Source organism: Ruditapes philippinarum, unplaced genomic scaffold, assembly GCF_026571515.1.
Source record: "Ruditapes philippinarum isolate M1 unplaced genomic scaffold, ASM2657151v2 ctg2316_1_1_1_1, whole genome shotgun sequence".
Lineage (NCBI taxonomy): Eukaryota > Metazoa > Mollusca > Bivalvia > Venerida > Veneridae > Ruditapes > Ruditapes philippinarum.
In genome coordinates, this window is record NW_026857430.1 from 40,684 (window position 1) to 58,506 (window position 17,823).

A 17,823-nucleotide genomic window follows, 5' to 3' on the forward strand; every position below is an offset into this window, starting at 1 on the left:
TGGTTCCTTATTTCAGGGGTTTCATATTGTGATAGCAGGAAATGTGTTTTATACTGACCTATGGTGCTAAAGAGGAAGAGGCTTTGTCCCCTTGTACTAATCACATAGCCTCGTATTTCGATGCTATTTATTTTACTTGTAACAAAGTTCAACCCAATATTAATTTGTTTGTTGCCAAAACAAAAAATGACAAAATTGTAACTGTTATAGCCGACCTACTATATATTTTGCAGAAACGGGACAGACAATCAATCTATGAAAATCATAGGGATATTGGCATAACAAAGCTTATATGATATCCTGTATTTACATCATGCAGAGGAATTAGTTAAGGATTGAAAGTTTAGTTGTCATTAAAATTTCTCTATGCACATATTAAACACCTGCAAACGCAAAAATGTTCAAGTTCGCTTACCGTTTCCAGAAGGATGTAATTCTCTGAAAATATAGCATGGTAAGGACATATTATTTGCATATAACTTCCGTGGTAGGAAAACAAAGAACACATCCCGTATACACTGCATTGTGAGAAATTGCCAAGGTTTCTCACTCAAATTCATCAAAACACTTGCGTATTTGAATTCAGCTGGCTTAAAGAACGTCGGTAGTTATACGCAGGTGACTTATCGTGCCCTCATGCACGGAGAGTTTCCTGAGGCCCCACACCAGTAAAGCTAGAAAATCGCCTTAGGCCCTTCGTTGTGTTGGCGACAAAAATGCTTATTAAGATTTAAGCCTTATCGACTACATAGAACATAAAAATAAAATGATAAATAATTATATTCATGTCCTTCTCATTATTTGGTCTTATATGCTTTTGACTTATCATGATATTGCCCACTTACATAAGTGCACACAAGGGATAAAGTAGACAAATAAGGACTCAAGTGTGCATGTTAAGACAAAGTGATACAATGGACAATGCTGAATCGAGATTCTATGTACATGTATACGATATACATACGCTTTCCTTTCTTCAGCTTCAATTTGATGAATGTTCGTCCTGTCTGTGCATTCTGTCGTCTCCCATGGATGACTACAGCCACAATAACCGCAAACAGAATTACAAAACTTATACAACCTATAATCGGTACCACGATACAGGCAATGTTTGACTCGGCCGATGGGTTTATTGCCTCGGATATTACAATTTCTGATGGATCTGAGGGAGAAAAGAAAAGCAATCAAGCGTTATTGAAACTGATCATTATAGAATTCCTCATTAGAGTCTTTCTTTTGTGTCTATAATTTATATATATGTTCATCAGGACACAATTTACTTTCCAAATCTATGACGAAATATGACTTTTCAGAGCAATCTCAGTCCTGTTTTGTAGATAAAAATCGAAAAAGATTAACGTATATATTTACTGCGTAACCTATCAGTCGGCCAGACATAGTAGTAGATGTAGTTCAAACATAATCAAATATGCTCAAAGAAATCTTGATTGCCAATAACAAATGTACTGTCCAGATACAAGAATATTCTAAAACAATTGATGAGAACTAGATCGCATTCTTGGCCTTATAATTAGAAACAAATATTTGAAATGATGTGTTACAATGTTTTGATCCTAATTCATCGTTTCCTTATACATTACATATACATTGAATTTTGAATAAAAATGAAATATTGCTTGTCTCTAATTTGTTTCTTGATTTTTTGTTGACGAATTATTCCGCAGATGTAAACATTTTCCGAGGATGATTTGATAGTGTTGTTTTTAGTGAACATTTATATACTTGTACTTTTGAGATAAAGTAACAATGATCACACAATTGCGTAATTTTTTAGCACTAAATTACACTTGATAATGCTATGTGGTTTGAACGATCCAAGAAAACATTAATTAATTTTCTTAGTTGATAGATATGGAATATTGCATGAGTTTATAATTATGGTAACTTCATTTTGCGAGTTTGGATTTCTACAGATTCATATAATGTAGATATGAAATGATTTTCATGTCAATAATTTGGTTATGGCCAAAATATAAGAGTATATAGTATATTTGATAAAACTTATTTTTGAAATTGAACACCTCTCAACTAAGTATACAGGGATTCTGGAACTTAATAACCTAGTTTCCTTTTTTGTTATATATGAGTAATTATAAGAACGTATGTTTAGCTGAAAACAACGTATTGTGATAATGTTTTGCAAAACATATGGCAGGATTATTTCTTAAATGACTTATATTATTATCACATTTAGATAGACTAACAAACCTAAACTTCGAAGACCAATCAAGAAGTGGTATTAAAAAGTCAGTTTCAAGAAACTTTCATATTTTTGTATCAGGAAAAGTAAAAGGCTGTTGCATGGAATGTTTGAAACAACAAGGAAAATATGCTTTTTAACCTATGATTTGATGTCTTAACAGTTAAATGTTACAGTGTTGTGATTTTAATGTTAATAGATTCAATACAAACAGAAACGTGTGCCATAACACAAGGGTTTAAAGACACTCGAGAAATCGTTTGGAATATTTGTTTGTTTTAAATGTTCTAATTTGTAATGTATCTAGATATGGTAACACTATGTTGTTAAACTACACATGTCCAGGTGATAAAACTCATTTTCAAAATATTATAACTTATTGATAATTGTTGTTTTATAGTATTGAACACCCAGAGACGTGATTCCCTTGAGGGTTTCCATATTTTCTACCAATAACAATGTATCAGAAAGCGCACTGCTTTAAGTTTATTTCATTTCTAGATCACTTTTACATCAACAATTACATCAAAGAATGTGGTGAACAAATAATACCTTTCACAATAAGCGTTATATTTTTTGTTACAATTCCACCAATTCCGTTATGTGCCTTGCAACTATACGTCTGGAAATGGTCAGTCGAAACGTTTGTTAAACGAAGCTCAATTCTGTTTGCTCCAAATTTCTCTAAAGAAGTGAATAAACTTTATTTGAAATGTTGATCGATCTATTGCGTTAATTATGTTTTTATTACATGATCATAGTGGCACTGTGGACAAATGGTAAAAATCGCTGAATTCAAACGATTTCTTTTGTACCGCTATGTATTAACATTCCATCTTTTGTACTATGAATCATTTAATTTTGGAAACTATACAACACAATTTTGGTGGTTCAAGTTGGTTGTCTGCTCTAAAATAATGCACTACGACGCACATGTGGTTTTCCCAGTAAAGCTGAACAATAGTGACATCATATGACATTTACGTACAGCACAAGCGTTATTTTTAATGCAACAAAACTAACATACAAGCATAATACCAACATATACGTAGAATCAAACATTATTTTCTTGACAATATAAGAGTCAGAAGTGACCTACATATTAAGGTGTTGAAATGGCTTTCAAATGTGATTTAAATAGTAAGTAAAATGACAGGTGTATGATATCAAACTAATTTTTTAATTAATTAAATTATTTGAAGTCAGGTTCTTAACATAGATCGGTCTTGTGTACATGGCAATATCGACATTAGAACAATAAATTTTTTGCATGAAACCTTCAATAATGCCGGTTTGGTTGTGCCACGAGAGATTTGAAAGGGGATTGCTGTCCACACTACAGACCAAATCAACATCTTCACCAAGGCAAACGAGTTTTTGTTCTCTATCTGATTAAGTAACGGGATAGTCTGAAATAAGGAAAAATACCATACAAAACAACATAAGAATGATAATTTGTTTAATTATTAGGTCAAAATACGCATGGGTTTCAAAGAAATATAGTTTTATTGAAACTTTCAACTTAGCATTTAAAGAAATTCCGTTCGAATATGCTATACAATATTAAAATATGACTTAGACATAAAATTCATAGCGTAAATATTTGCTAACTAACTTTCTAATATATTTTAAGTTAAGAACATAGATACTCAAAAGCAAAAGGAGTAATTAAGCAAACAACATACAGCTTATATTAAGTTTGTATCTATAGCTTAAATCAAGATGAGGAAAATCATCATTTTTCACTTCACATATAATCTCCCTCAAATTATCATCTTTAGTGAAATTGAAGCTCCAGATCTGAAAAGAAATATTAAAAATTGTTTAAGTTAAGTAATATTTTGCTAGACAATTAATTTTGAAACAGATATTTTGCCACAAAGCATACAATATTATTCTAACAAAATGAGAACTTGTTTTTCATTGCTGCACAGTATAGACAATTCAGATCAACAAACATGGGAAAACATGAGCAAGAAACTAAGTCTGTTGAGATTTGTCACAATTATTATATTTGTAAGCAGATTAGCATGAGCCGAGTGCCTACGCATTTATTTTCAGAAACGATTTTTCTTAATTCTATTTAGTTTTCACTCAAACTGTTTTTTCTTATATTAATCCCGTATTCATAAAAGTCAAATTTATTCATTAAAATATTAATTCTTAGAACCAAAAGATCAGGTGTATTTAATAAATGAAGCAAAGCAACACGTTTTATGTTTGAACTACATTTACCGCTGTATATGTCCATCCATATGTTTCATTGTTTCGCTCATTCTGTTTATTGACCAACTTACGTTGAACATTTTTAATTCCTCTCAAGACAATGTTACTTCTTGGATTTGATTCTGCGACGGAGATCTTCAATGTTATCATGGTGTCGCCATTTTCTTTATTTTGTTTGGAAATTTCCTCGACACTAATATTTTCTGGTGGAACTGTATAGGTAAAGATTTATATGATCAATGGAAATATTTTATGCATTTTTGGCATTATAATAATAGAAAACATTTGTACCAACCATCAAAATATCAAGCCAGATGGTAAATTGAACAAAAACACGTTATTTCTACATTTCTAAAAAAATCTATTTAAAAATCGAAATTATGCCAACACGATGACGATTTATTTTTCTGCAACATGTGTTCTTTTTTCTATATAAATTCAGTAAAACACAAACACCTACGCATGATTTTCCAAGAGTTAATTAAGGATGTATTTAATGTCATGATCATTTCTATCAGCATTAATGTTTACAGATGCTCAGTTTTCTAATAAGACGGTTGAATTTTAGGCATAATGTAACTTTCGTTAGAGAATGTTCTGAAATAATTGCTTGATCAAAATCTTGCTTCAATTATGTCTTTTGTAACAGAGCATGGGCTTAAAACAACTACATAGCCAGTTCTTATTTAATTTCTAGCTACAACTACAACCCAGGTCTTTAAACCACGAAGTTTTGTTTTTGATAAATTTTTAAGCTCATCTGAGCACAACGTACACATGGTGAGCTTTTGCGATCCCGCTACGTCAATCGTCATTCGTCGTGATTCATGCGGCGTCAACAATTACTTTAAACAACATCTTTGAAACTAATGACTGCACACTAGCAAAACTGTATAGGAATGATCCTGCGGACTCCTTAAAAAGTTGTTCAAACGGTTTCGGTCTGTTTCATAAATAGGGCACATGGCCAGAAAATAACTTTCAGAAATGCAAATTTAAAATCCCTTCTTGTCTAAAAGTACAAGGCCTAGAACCTTGATATTTGGTACATGAATAATATATTATCTATAGTCCTTAACCAAAGTTGTTAAAATGTTGCCTCTAGTGACACTCTTTGCCCTACGACTGGGAAAATCATAAACTTTCCTTCTAAAACTGAAATAAAATGACAAAGGCAAGAGTTTAGATATTTGCCATGAATCGTCCAATGGAGGACCTCTACCAATGTTTGTTCAATATATAGCCCTGGGGTCCAAATATTTGCTGTCCCAGGGTTCATTGTTTTTCATTATGTACATAATTTATGGTAAAACTATAAAATCTCATTTTCTGAAATATCATACGATAGAGCTTATATATTTAGCGTGAAACATTGTTTGGTATACCTCTATCGAAGTTGTTTAGATTATGCCTCTAGTATCAAAATTGGCCCTGGCCCTAGGGTCACGGGTATTGCTTATGTATGTAGTAAAAACGTTTTAAAAAAATGCACCTTTGAAATGACAAAGGCTAGACCTAAATTATTTGTCATGAAACATTATAAAGTTGACGTCTACCGAGTTTGTTCAAAATATAATTGCACTTGGGTCAAAATTGGATTTGCCCCGAGGGCAAAACATTTTTCTTATATACTTTAAGTAAAATCTTAAATAAAAACTCTTTTCCTCTGAAATGAAAAGGTAAGAGCTAAGATGTTTGGCATGGGAAATTGTGTAGTGGATCTCCAAAAGGTTAAAACAATTATAGCGCTTGGGTTAAAATTGGCCCTGCCACGAGACTTTTATTTTTATTATGTACTTGTAGTAAAATCTTACAGAAATATTATCTTCTGAAGCTTCAAAGACTAGAACTTTAGATGTTTTGCATAAAACATTGTGAACCTATACTATGATTGTTCAAATTATGACCCGAAAATCAAATAATTCCCACCCTGGGTTTAATGAAACGGAACAAACTAGAGCTTAGATATCTGAGACGAAACATTGTTTGCTTGACCTGTATCAAGACTATTTACATTATAGTTTTAGGGCCAAAATTGCATGTCATATTTTGATTATTTTCTATAAAGCTCAGTTTATATCAAATGAAAAAAACTTAATTTAACATATAATTCACATAAAAATAAACAAAATGTTTATATCAGGAAATATACCTCACATAATCAGCGTAGCAGAATAAGACGAAAGAGACGAAAGAGACTAGAATTGATATTTTAAATTTAAGAAAGATCTTCATCCGTTTTAGGTGATGATTTTAACAAACAATATAAATAATAACTCACACAACACATTGATTTTTGTCTTTCCGCAAATACTGCCATCAACAGTGCTACAACACAATATTTTTTCCTGTTTATTAAGCCGTTTAAATAGCATTGTTGTCGACGTGTTGTAAGTGTACAAATTTCCAGCTATTGTTTTTACTTGTGTCGTTATGTTAGTAACATTTTGGCTATCTATAAAAAGTTCCGGCCTTGACTGTAGTGTGCTGTTCTTAGCAATACATTGAACCTTACCATGTTTTCCTTCCAGAACATCACTTACATTAACGTCAATGTTTTCTGGTGAAACTAAAAAGCAAAATACTTTTATATTGTTATCTAGTTAACAAAATCTATTATTATTCCATTCTGTTTTATTCTATCTTATACACTTCAATAGCATTGGTCTTTTTCTACTTACAATTTGTACAAACGTTGAAAAACTGATGTCCAAGACGAATGCTTTGTGAAATAAAATGATAGGAATAAAACAAAAAATACTGAAATTAAGAATTTTAAGTTACTTGATGTATTTTTCCACCATTCGTAAGTATATTTTCGTTCTGTTACAAATAAAGGCATAATGGCTTTGATCCACCTTTACCGAAACATTCTACCGTTTCTAATGTTTTTAAAATGCCAATTTTAGTAAAGCATCTCTTCGGTTTGCAACAATCTGCGGATTCATCGGTGGGAAATGACGGTACTGATGGTGAACGAAATGGAAAATTATTAAATGCATACCAAAAATGTTCATTTGCATGAGATACTGTAGTTTATGAAATTGTTAACTATGTATTAAGAGTATTTGAAGAAAACGTGTTACTAAAACTGTTTACATTGCTTTAAAAGCAAATACTTCATCAATGAAAATACTCACTCAGATAAATTTAACGATACAGGACAGAACAAAAAATAGCAACATTTGTACAGTTCTCTCATGAAAATGTCTTGAATGACTAATTGGCAACATTGTAAAATTAAAATACGTGGAATAAGGTAAATACGAAAGAAGTTCAATATATATATATTTTTATCTAAGTATGTATAATTCCTTCATCTTTTGTAAATCATTCAAACAAACAATTTTTAATAAATGATATAAATGATATAAGTCCTGGAACTGAATTTGGTTATTTTAACAGATAAATACAATTAATTTTGTGCAACCATATTAGAGTAATACGTGCATTTTTATGCATATTTTGCCTTAACAATTGCACAGACATTGAACAAATGAGGTAATACTTCATGATGGAATTAAGCTTGATTTTGGTGATTTTATAACAAAAAACATTTGACCATTTCCAATTTTATTTATTAAACCAAATGTTAACCTGTGATCATGACCTGGAACGATTCCTTAGATTTTAACTTTATAGCATGATTTTGTTGCACTCATCATTACGTTTCATAACAATTTTCGATTAAAGGGAATAATATGTGCTTATTGCATGTATTGTGTACATTTTCAAATGTCATTTATATAGATAAGTAAGAATTTTCTGTGAATACTCCTTTTTATAGTCGTATCATATATGTCAAATACATAGTTTTAAATGTCTAAACAATCATGTGACTGTAACTGCGTGTAAATAAACTAAGAAGATTATGTTTAATTGAAATATGTTTTTGCTTTTGATTGTTTTAAGAATTTGATAATTATAGAGTAGTCGGTATATGTTTAGGAATTTGGCATTTTCCGACAATAAAAAAGAATTGTATCATAGTTTAGAGGACCTTTCTGTTGAAATGTGTTAAATCGTATACATTATACATGCACAGTGCGTTAACTGGAGTGCAAGTATTAGTTACCCGCACTCAAAAGCATGCATATTGATTGGTTCATTTTTGCTGTGGTTTACTCATTGTGACGACATAGAAAGAGAAAGCGATAGAAATATCATATTCAGATGCTCTTTGATTGGTTCCTTTTTTCTGGGGTTTCATATTGTGACAAAAGGCACGTGCTTTACTGGTTGATACAAAAGAGAAAGAACATCAAAACACTCGTCAATCTGATTAATACTCGGGGGCTACGCCTCGTACAAATCAGATAGCATCGTGTTTCGATGCTCTTTCTATTACTAAATGTACATTAGATTTGCAAATAAATGATTTGATTTGAGATACAGGTACTTAGAATATATACTATTTACCAATTTTCAGATGTATGGAATTCGTCAATATGTTCCCGCAATTTACTCTGTGTTCGTCTCTGTCACTATAGTCTGTTTCTAAAATATATAGGCTATTCATCTTTTCCTCTGCAAACTCTGTAATATTGTATTTTTCACCTTTTATTTGTTCAAAGGTGAATGCTTGTTTCTTTTCTTTACCAGGAGAAACAGTCAATTTAAATGTAACTGAATCTTCTTCTGTAATGTTATTTGTCATTAAAAGTTCGCCACATTTCTCTTGACAACCTAAACAAATCATAAATTTTATTCATCATTCTAAATGATTGTCAGTTTGTTTTTGTCAGTAAAAATACATGTTTTTGTTAATCAGATATTATGTGCCTATAATTTCAACAAAAAATATTTTGTACAAAAGAATACCATAAAATATTAAATTTAAATACTGTACAGTAATAGCTATTACAAAAAGTTATTAAAAACACTGTAACCAATTCGTCCAGCTAATATTGATTATATTTTAGTTTGATTCCTGAAATTAGTAAGTAATGATATCATATGAGCCAATAATTGATAAAGAGACAGAATTCCTAACTATAAGCTAAGTCGATGCTTCATCTAGATATTATATTATAGAGAAATACATACTATGGTTATAAAGAGGCATGCATTTATGTTTAAACATATTTCAAATTTATAAACTAGTCAACTTCCTGCTATAACAAGAAAAGTACAAGTTAAACTATACAGGCTCCAAAGAAAGGTACCGGGATCTGAACATTCATAACAAACTAATCTGACACGACTGATATGACTTGTTGAAAAAGGATTGGGTCGGAGGCCCTTCTCCTCATGAACTTACAAAATGCATCGAATGCGGTCATAAGTATTTAGATTTGTGATTTGCTTGAAATCAATTTGATTTTATTCATTTCTTAAAATCTACGTAAGAATATTATTACACTTAAAGGTGTATGCTTGGGCAGCATATAGCAAAAGAAGCGGTCTAATAGAATAAATTTCTACTTAACATGATCTTAGAATATGAAAAGTTACTAATTTTGCATGATTTTCAGCTCTCCACCCATCTATACTAAAAATGTATAAATATATTTATATTGCACACCACCACCAATTGTTTCAGAAGAAAATAAAAGAATCTACTCAAAATCAAAATTTGTTTTATTTTCTGTGTGATATTAAATGTATCAACAAACACAGCGTAGGTGCTTAATGTCACTAATTTAACAAAGCAACTGGAATATGTAAAGAGTAAAAAGGAATTATTAACGACGATTGTAAAATGTATTCAGATTACAAACATGAGTTGATTATTTATTAAATGGAGCACAATATGAAAACAAATATGAGATAATTATCGGTTGATGAGTACAAAACTAAATGTCATTTAACGAGTTTACAGCTGTAAATCCTAAAGTGGTAAATAACATGAATCTTCCATTGATTTTTGGACTCTTAAGTTAGCTATTTTGGACTTAAGGGGCGCCTTATAAATTTTCTACATTATAAAATATTTAAATGTGTTGATGAATGATGAGCAAGTCGGCACTTTGATATTATTTTAGGAAATCAGTACTAAGTGGTAATAAGCACACCTTTTGACATCAATAGAATTAGTAAATTAGTAAAAGTATTTTAGAATCTAAAATATGTTTCATATCGTTTAAAATTGTCCAGAAAAAGAAAAGACAATTCAAAAACTCACCATTATTGTTTACAGTAACTTTTAGGTTTGACCGGTCAGTATCACCTGATTTTCCACAGGTTACTAGATAATCCCCAATGTCTGTTGCGTTTACTGCTGATATAGATAAGACGAAACTGTCATCCTCTATTGATTCAAAGTATTTGCTCTCGTTATGTATTTTCTTGTGATCATAAATCATTACTGCTTCATTGTTCATTTCCCGGACCCATTTGCGTGTTTCGTGTACCTTGTTTGGTTTATAAATTAAGCGTGCGGACTTGCATTCCATCACCGTGTCATTTTCAAATTTTAAAGTCCCGCAATTGTTCGAATCTAAATCAGAATGAATTAAAAATACAGTATAGCCTTTGCAGTGCCTTTTGTGGAGCTGTAACATTTATACAGCAACAAAATTTGTTCTTCCCAAAGTAAAGATTTTATTCACTTGAATGTGCAGAATAACACCTTTTAGCAGCGACAAAAGTATTTGTATTCAAACGCGTTTTCCTCTTAAAGTTTGATGAATTTCTATTGTTTTAGATTAACTTTAAATAATCATCTATACAATAAGAAAAACTTTTGTAAACGTGCTTTATATATTAGATTTTAGCACTAGTTTGTATTTAAAAACTATCAATGCTATCAGAAAATGAGTATTTTTTTAAATGAATCCATGTTAAATGGGTTTGACATTAAAGATGATTTTGATTTGTTTCATTGTTGTTGTTGTTGTTTTTAATCGATCTTATTTTTTTACATGGCGATCTACCACTATAATGTAGATTAATTTAAGAAAAAAAGTATGACATGTCTTTATCTTTCTCTCAAATAAAGGATGTTGATAAACTGATTTTCTTTAGAAACTCTGTGTTATTTTATTAATGCTATTTCATAAAAGAAATGACTATAATTGAAAAAAATACCACACATTTTGTATTTCATAAGGCTCCCGGGCAGTACACTGCTTATTCAAGAACCTTGTCAGTAATTTGCAGATTGTGATTAGTCAAATAATAAAGAAGTTGGTTAGCAACGCGTCCATACCAATGGCAGTTCATATCCGAAATTTACTACGTCGAAACAGAATCGGACAATACAATTTAGTGTTGAAAATATTATCAGAGAAGTAGTGTATTATCACTTGTTATAAATAAGTCACACCTGACTTTTGGGTCATCATCCTTTCTTCAATAATCGTGCAAAAGAATCTTAGCAAGACTTGATTCATAGCTTTTTGTTTACTTACACAAACTTCTTATTATTGAATGTTACACATTTTTTCAACGAATCACATTTTTATGCTTCAGAGATTAGCTATATTAGTCTTTTTTTTCGTGTTTCCTTTACAGTTTTTTAATAGATATGTCTTTTTGACAGAGGATATGTTTATCAAGATTAAGTCATTAATAAAATCCTTGTTATAGAGATTCAGCTTCCTTAAAGGATATACAAAAATTGCTTGGTAAACTTATTTTTATAGGAGCTTGTGTTAGGTTCCGGTTGTGTTTCTGTTGAAAGACTACTCATTAGGGTCACGGGATTGTTATAATAGTGATAATGACATAGTCATTTCTATCCCTTTTGGGATTAATACAGATTTATTCTGGTTGGACATAATTTACCGCTGTAAATGGTATCTTCTGATTATTGGGAATGTTCAAAGACACATCATGTTTTTAGTTCTGATAATCCAACGCTCAAATGTTGTGCTGTGAAATTTAACACGTTCTTTGCGTTTTAAAGTAAGGTTTGGCTACTTATTGACAATGTCCATACTCATTTTAACTCAATTTTTATCCATTTAAACGTACAACGCGTTCTCTGAGCTGCAATACAGTGGCGTTACCATGGTTTATTAAGACCTGCTAAAATTTAATTTGAATACTAGATGAAACAATATTCTAGTTTTTAATATAAATTGTTTGGGGTAATCTCTCAATATTATACAATAATCTTGAAACAAACTTTTTCTTATTCTACTACTCACAAAATAACGTTCTTAAATTTTTTTTTTCATTTTTTTAATTAATTATATATCTGATTTGCTTTTAATTTTGTATTATTTCTAACATATTATGTGTATATTTTATAAGTACATAATGTGTGGAAAGAAATTTACATAAGTCACATCTGACTTGATTTTAAATCCACGAAATCTATCATTGCCATTGTATATGCTTACTGTTTATATACTTCTCAACTTTCGCTAAGCATCATATATTTGAGTGTGAATATTTTGGGGATAATTTTATTAACGCCATGCGAAAGGTTTTTCATGTTAATATATTGTTTTATCAATTCAGCTGAAGGACGAATTTAACCACATAAATGAGTTTTAAACGATTCTGTTCTAAAGAAGAGAATGACCCCCCTCTTTGAAGATTTCATAACATGCAGCGTGATTTTCAAATTTGTTAAATTGCTTTTTTGTTACTGTTTTACTAATTAAGACTAATACCGTGTGATCCGTGACTACCAGCAGCGCCTTCTCATGCTCCCTTTAGGTTTCATTAGGACTGATGGTTCTAACGGGCAAAGCTTTCTATTCTTGGACCAACATGACTCAAAGCTCCTGGATGGTTCTGGGTTGCAGCTGACGAGGTGAAATTCTAACCCTGCAGCTCATTCCACGTGTCTTCTGTGGGATTTAAGTCAGGTGAGCGAGCTGGCAAGTCCATGTCCTCAATAGACTTCCCCTCTAGGAAGTCCTGGACCACCCAGGACTTATGTGAGCGAGCATTATAGTACATTAATCTAAAAGTGAACTGATTGCCTACTGCTTCGGCACACAACCTAACCTGGTTGCCCAAGATATCGTCTATGTATCACTGACCTGTCAATGTGGCTTTTTGAGCACAACGAGGTCGCTCGTTCATCCAAGCTTATGCCTCACCACATCATAACTGACCCACCTCCATAGCGGTTATGTTCAGCAATATTTGCAGCCTGAAACCGTTCTCCTCGTCTTCTCCTGGACTCATCAGTGAACAGAACGTGTCTCCGGTGTTGCATGGTCCACCGTGCATGATTTATGGTCCATTCAAAACGGACCTGGCGATGTCGACGCGTCAAGGGGATACGGATGCAAGGTCTTCTCGACCGCGAATTACCTTCATGCAGCCTTCACTGTACCGTCTACGTTAAAAGAAGGGAAGTTGCTCTTGAAAACCTTGAACAACGTGCTGAATGACCAAAAACCGATCCAGAGCTTGTGTTGTGGCCGTTTTCCGACCTCTAGCATGCCTCCTGGCGGGTGTATCATTTACCCTGTTTCTCTCCTAGGCTCCTGTGATGACAGTGGTGTACCATAAGTGCACCATCCTTACAGCCCTCTATAGCTCTATTTCTTTTAATATGTAAGAAAAATAAGCCGTAAAACACAAGACATGGGATTGTACACCACATCAAGACATGTAAATATTGGAGTGCGTGCTTTCCATGCTACCTAGACGAGTTGTAACGGATTAGTAAACACGGATTCATGTCAGATGATCTCAAAACTTTGCTGAATAAAATTTTTCTAAAATCGGAATGAAATCTGTTGTATACTTGTGATAATATAAAACAAATACTCATGGTGCTTAGCAAAAATTGAGTAGTATATTTATGTTGTATATATTGAAATTGATATTGTTTAAACTAAACTAAGACCTGCTGAAACGGTACCGGACGACATGAAATAAGAAATAGTTTACTATTAAAAAGATAAAATCACACAAGCAAAACTTAAAGGTTGATAACATGATTAATATCAGAGTATATTTAAATTACATTTGAATGAACAGCATTTACATAGCCGTTAAACGTTTGACATAACCTTATTCAAGTAAGTCCTGCACTTCAATAAAAAGAGTGGAAATTACTGTTTTGCTTTCCCGCAAAAGCTTGACTTTTTCGTGATTTCTTTACAATTTTAAGCTATTTGAATTGTGGAACAATAATGACTCATGGCGGTCGTGATTAAAAACTTAATGAAAACAATAATCTTCTGGCGATGCTATCGAATACAAAGTTAAAATTAAAAGGAAAAATAGTATCTCCATAGCTTTTTATTTTAATTATCTTGATTCTTCATAGTTTTAACTAAAGGGGCTTAGAACGTGACTAATTTGGCTTATGTGTGAGATTTTCTAAGCGTATGAAGAGTACAGGTTTGGCCAAACTTATTTAAAATTTTAATCATCATTTTATAAATATGTGAACCAAGTTTGCTGTCAGTCTAAAAAAATCTTTAAGTTTCATTAATTTCTTTTAAATTAATGATTGTTGTAGATCTAATATGCAAACGGAGAAAAACATTAAGTTGTGTATCCGCACATGCAGTTGAAATGTCACATCGTTAAACTTTATAAAAACAATTATTTTTGTTATCCAGAACACAGGAAATGCGGGATGATTTTCTTTCTATATTGCCTTTGCAAACATTTTTTTCCCGTTATATTACCCCTGTGGAACTATAATACGAGTATATAGGCCCTATATTCATAATAGAGTAATCAATAAATAAAAAATGATATAATTCGCATGAACTGATCAGAAATAAACCGTTTAATTAAAGTCATGTTTGTTGATTTTCTCTTGGTCTTCGACTGACTCAAACGTTTCTCATGCAAACATAAAATGTTCTTTCAATATCGTTGTCAGGAAACTGCACATATTTGCACAATTTTGATTAGTCTTATGGACACCAAACTAAGAACAAGAGCCGGAAGAAAACCCATTTTATTTACTGAATGTACATGTTTTACATATTTATAACGTTTAGCTCTAAAATAATATTTGATTTTAAATATTCATTAGAATTACATATTTGCAGGGAAATTGTTTTGCCTGACATTTTACACATGATTTTGCTGAAAAAATACACCTACCCCTTTATTCAATGTGGCCATACCACGTGACTTTTCGGGTACGGAGCACGCCGATTTTTCACCCGATTCAGGTATGTTTTTTTTTTAATAATGATACATTGCAAAACAGGTCCCAGGGTCTCGTCTAAATTAATAAAATATATAACTATGGAAAAAAAAATCATTTCACATTACAATTAAAAAATTAAAGTTTCCTATATTTTACTTTAGAATTATTTCAGAGACAGAATTGTGTGTGTACCGTATCTTTTGAAAAATAAGGTTGTTCCGTACCATTGCAACATAACTTTATGAAAATGTGCTAAAACAACACTGCTTTCACTCGATACATTGGAAATAATGAATTTAACAGTTTTAACATGTATTTTTCTATGAAATAGTGACAAAAACATATGACCTGCTAGAATCGCTTGTTGTGACAAATGCGTGTGTACCGTTCCCCTCGGCCCAGGCTTTTTAAGAAAACTGTACTCGAATGTTCTCAAGAATTTTGATATATTGTGGAAAGCTGATAAAATTACGGGTACTCTGCGCCATATCTGATGAAAATCGGTTGCGAAATTAATAAGTTATAAATAAAAAAATACCTGAATCGGATGAAACATCGGCGTGCTCCGTACCCGAAAAGTCACGTGGTATGGCCACATTGTTATTAAAAAATGAGCATTTGTCTGCATGCAAGCTATATAACTAATTATGCTATCTGAGACATTTGCAGTCATTTCATGATGATAAAATACTGAAACGATAAAATGATATCCAAGGTTGTTAGACAAATGAGGCATTGTTATAACTTCGACCTTCATAATGACATTGACTTTGACATCCAGATGCTTTTTAACATTTAATTTTCAAGGTAAGTGTTCTGTCTTATAAATATATATGTTATTTACAGTTTTGTAACATTATCATAAGAATGCATTATTTGTGTAATGATATTGGTCAATTTATCCTTCAGCGGCGGCCATATGGAACACCATTTTGATTGATCAGCCACCACCAACATCAGAAAACAATTATTTGCATAATCATAAACTAAAAGCGGTACTGATAATTTTGATATACGACAACCTTTGTTATATTTTGTGAACAGCTGTATTTCATTTTAGCCTACTACTTACAGGTGAAATTTGATTTATGAAATTCAATGAATAACAAAATTGCCTTATATGAGCGAAACGGTTACAATTTTACTCTTACGACGGTAAATATCACCAATGGTCTTCTCAATCTTTCAATTTGGACAAAACGGAAATTATGCGGAAAATTTCAAAATATGCACTGACTGTTAAGCGAACAATGCAAACCATGATCAGACAGAATTGATGTGCCGGCTGATAGTAGTCTTCACAAATCGCACGTGTAAAAACAATTGCCACCAGCAGGCTAAGAGTTAAAAGCTCTTTTATTTTTGTTCCAAAATTTAATGAAAGGATTTACATACGGCATTTTTCTTTATAATTAGCGCCTTCTTTCTAAAGTTTTAAGTGGGTCAGTCTTTTCTTGTAGGATAAGAGTTTCAGTCATATACTGAGGTTAAACGATAGTTAAATCTATTATTATTTAATATGTAATTGTATGGCATGTAGTGTGGTAGACGATGTTATAATTATAGAAAAATAGTTATCAATAAAAGAATTGTTAAAACATATTTAGATTATAGCCTGCTATCAATATTGGAAAAACAGATAAAAAAGAGTCATTATTTCATTGTCACCGTTGTGAGATGTTTTGAATAATATGAATAATATATATCTTCAATAATAATGATGTCTTTATATGTACATCTAGCATATAGGGCTATACAATCTAATAAACTAAATGCCAGAAAGAATGAAGAGTAAAAAAACTAAAGTCCGCTTTGACTTAAGTGTATTTCCTGACTTAAGTTTATAAAGAATAGTGTTATCTTCAGTTTCCCCACAACTTGTAGTTAAAATGGATATAGTAATTCTATTTATAACTCGATCTATCCATGATTTTACTTGAGACGTTTTGTGATGGAAAAATTGGTATATATTATTTTTTTAAATTTTTTGTTTGTTTGATCTTTGTATTTAAATTACGAAGAAAACGATGTTTCAAAATCAAGATGTAAGTGCGACTTATTACGATTTGTTACATATATATAATTACCACAGGCATTTCTATCAGAATATACCTTTAAATGAAACCTTTAGATTATAACATAGTAGTTTACATGAACTGAAGTTTGAATCATGAAGTATCCAAAGCAAGAATCGATGACTTCTAATCCAGTTACCTCTCTGGCGTGGGTTTGATCCCCGGGAGATGCTTTGGAATTTTAGCGCGGAGGAAGGTAGTCTAGTACTGGTGTAACTCTCCATGAACGATGGTTAGGAAACTACCCGCCTATATAACTGAACTACTGTTTGGCA

At 31.7% G+C, this 17,823-nt stretch overlaps 1 long non-coding RNA gene across 1 annotated transcript; it reads right to left on the reverse strand.

Annotated features, from left to right (window-relative positions):
• Positions 1–970: 970 nt before the first annotated feature.
• On the reverse strand, positions 971–3,622 carry LOC132749731 (uncharacterized). The gene is made up of 3 exons (XR_009628460.1): positions 3,499–3,622; positions 2,774–2,905; positions 971–1,162 (listed from the first exon to the last, which is right to left on the reverse strand). It is a non-coding gene; the product is annotated as an uncharacterized LOC132749731 (long non-coding RNA).
• Positions 3,623–17,823: the final 14,201 nt, after the last annotated feature.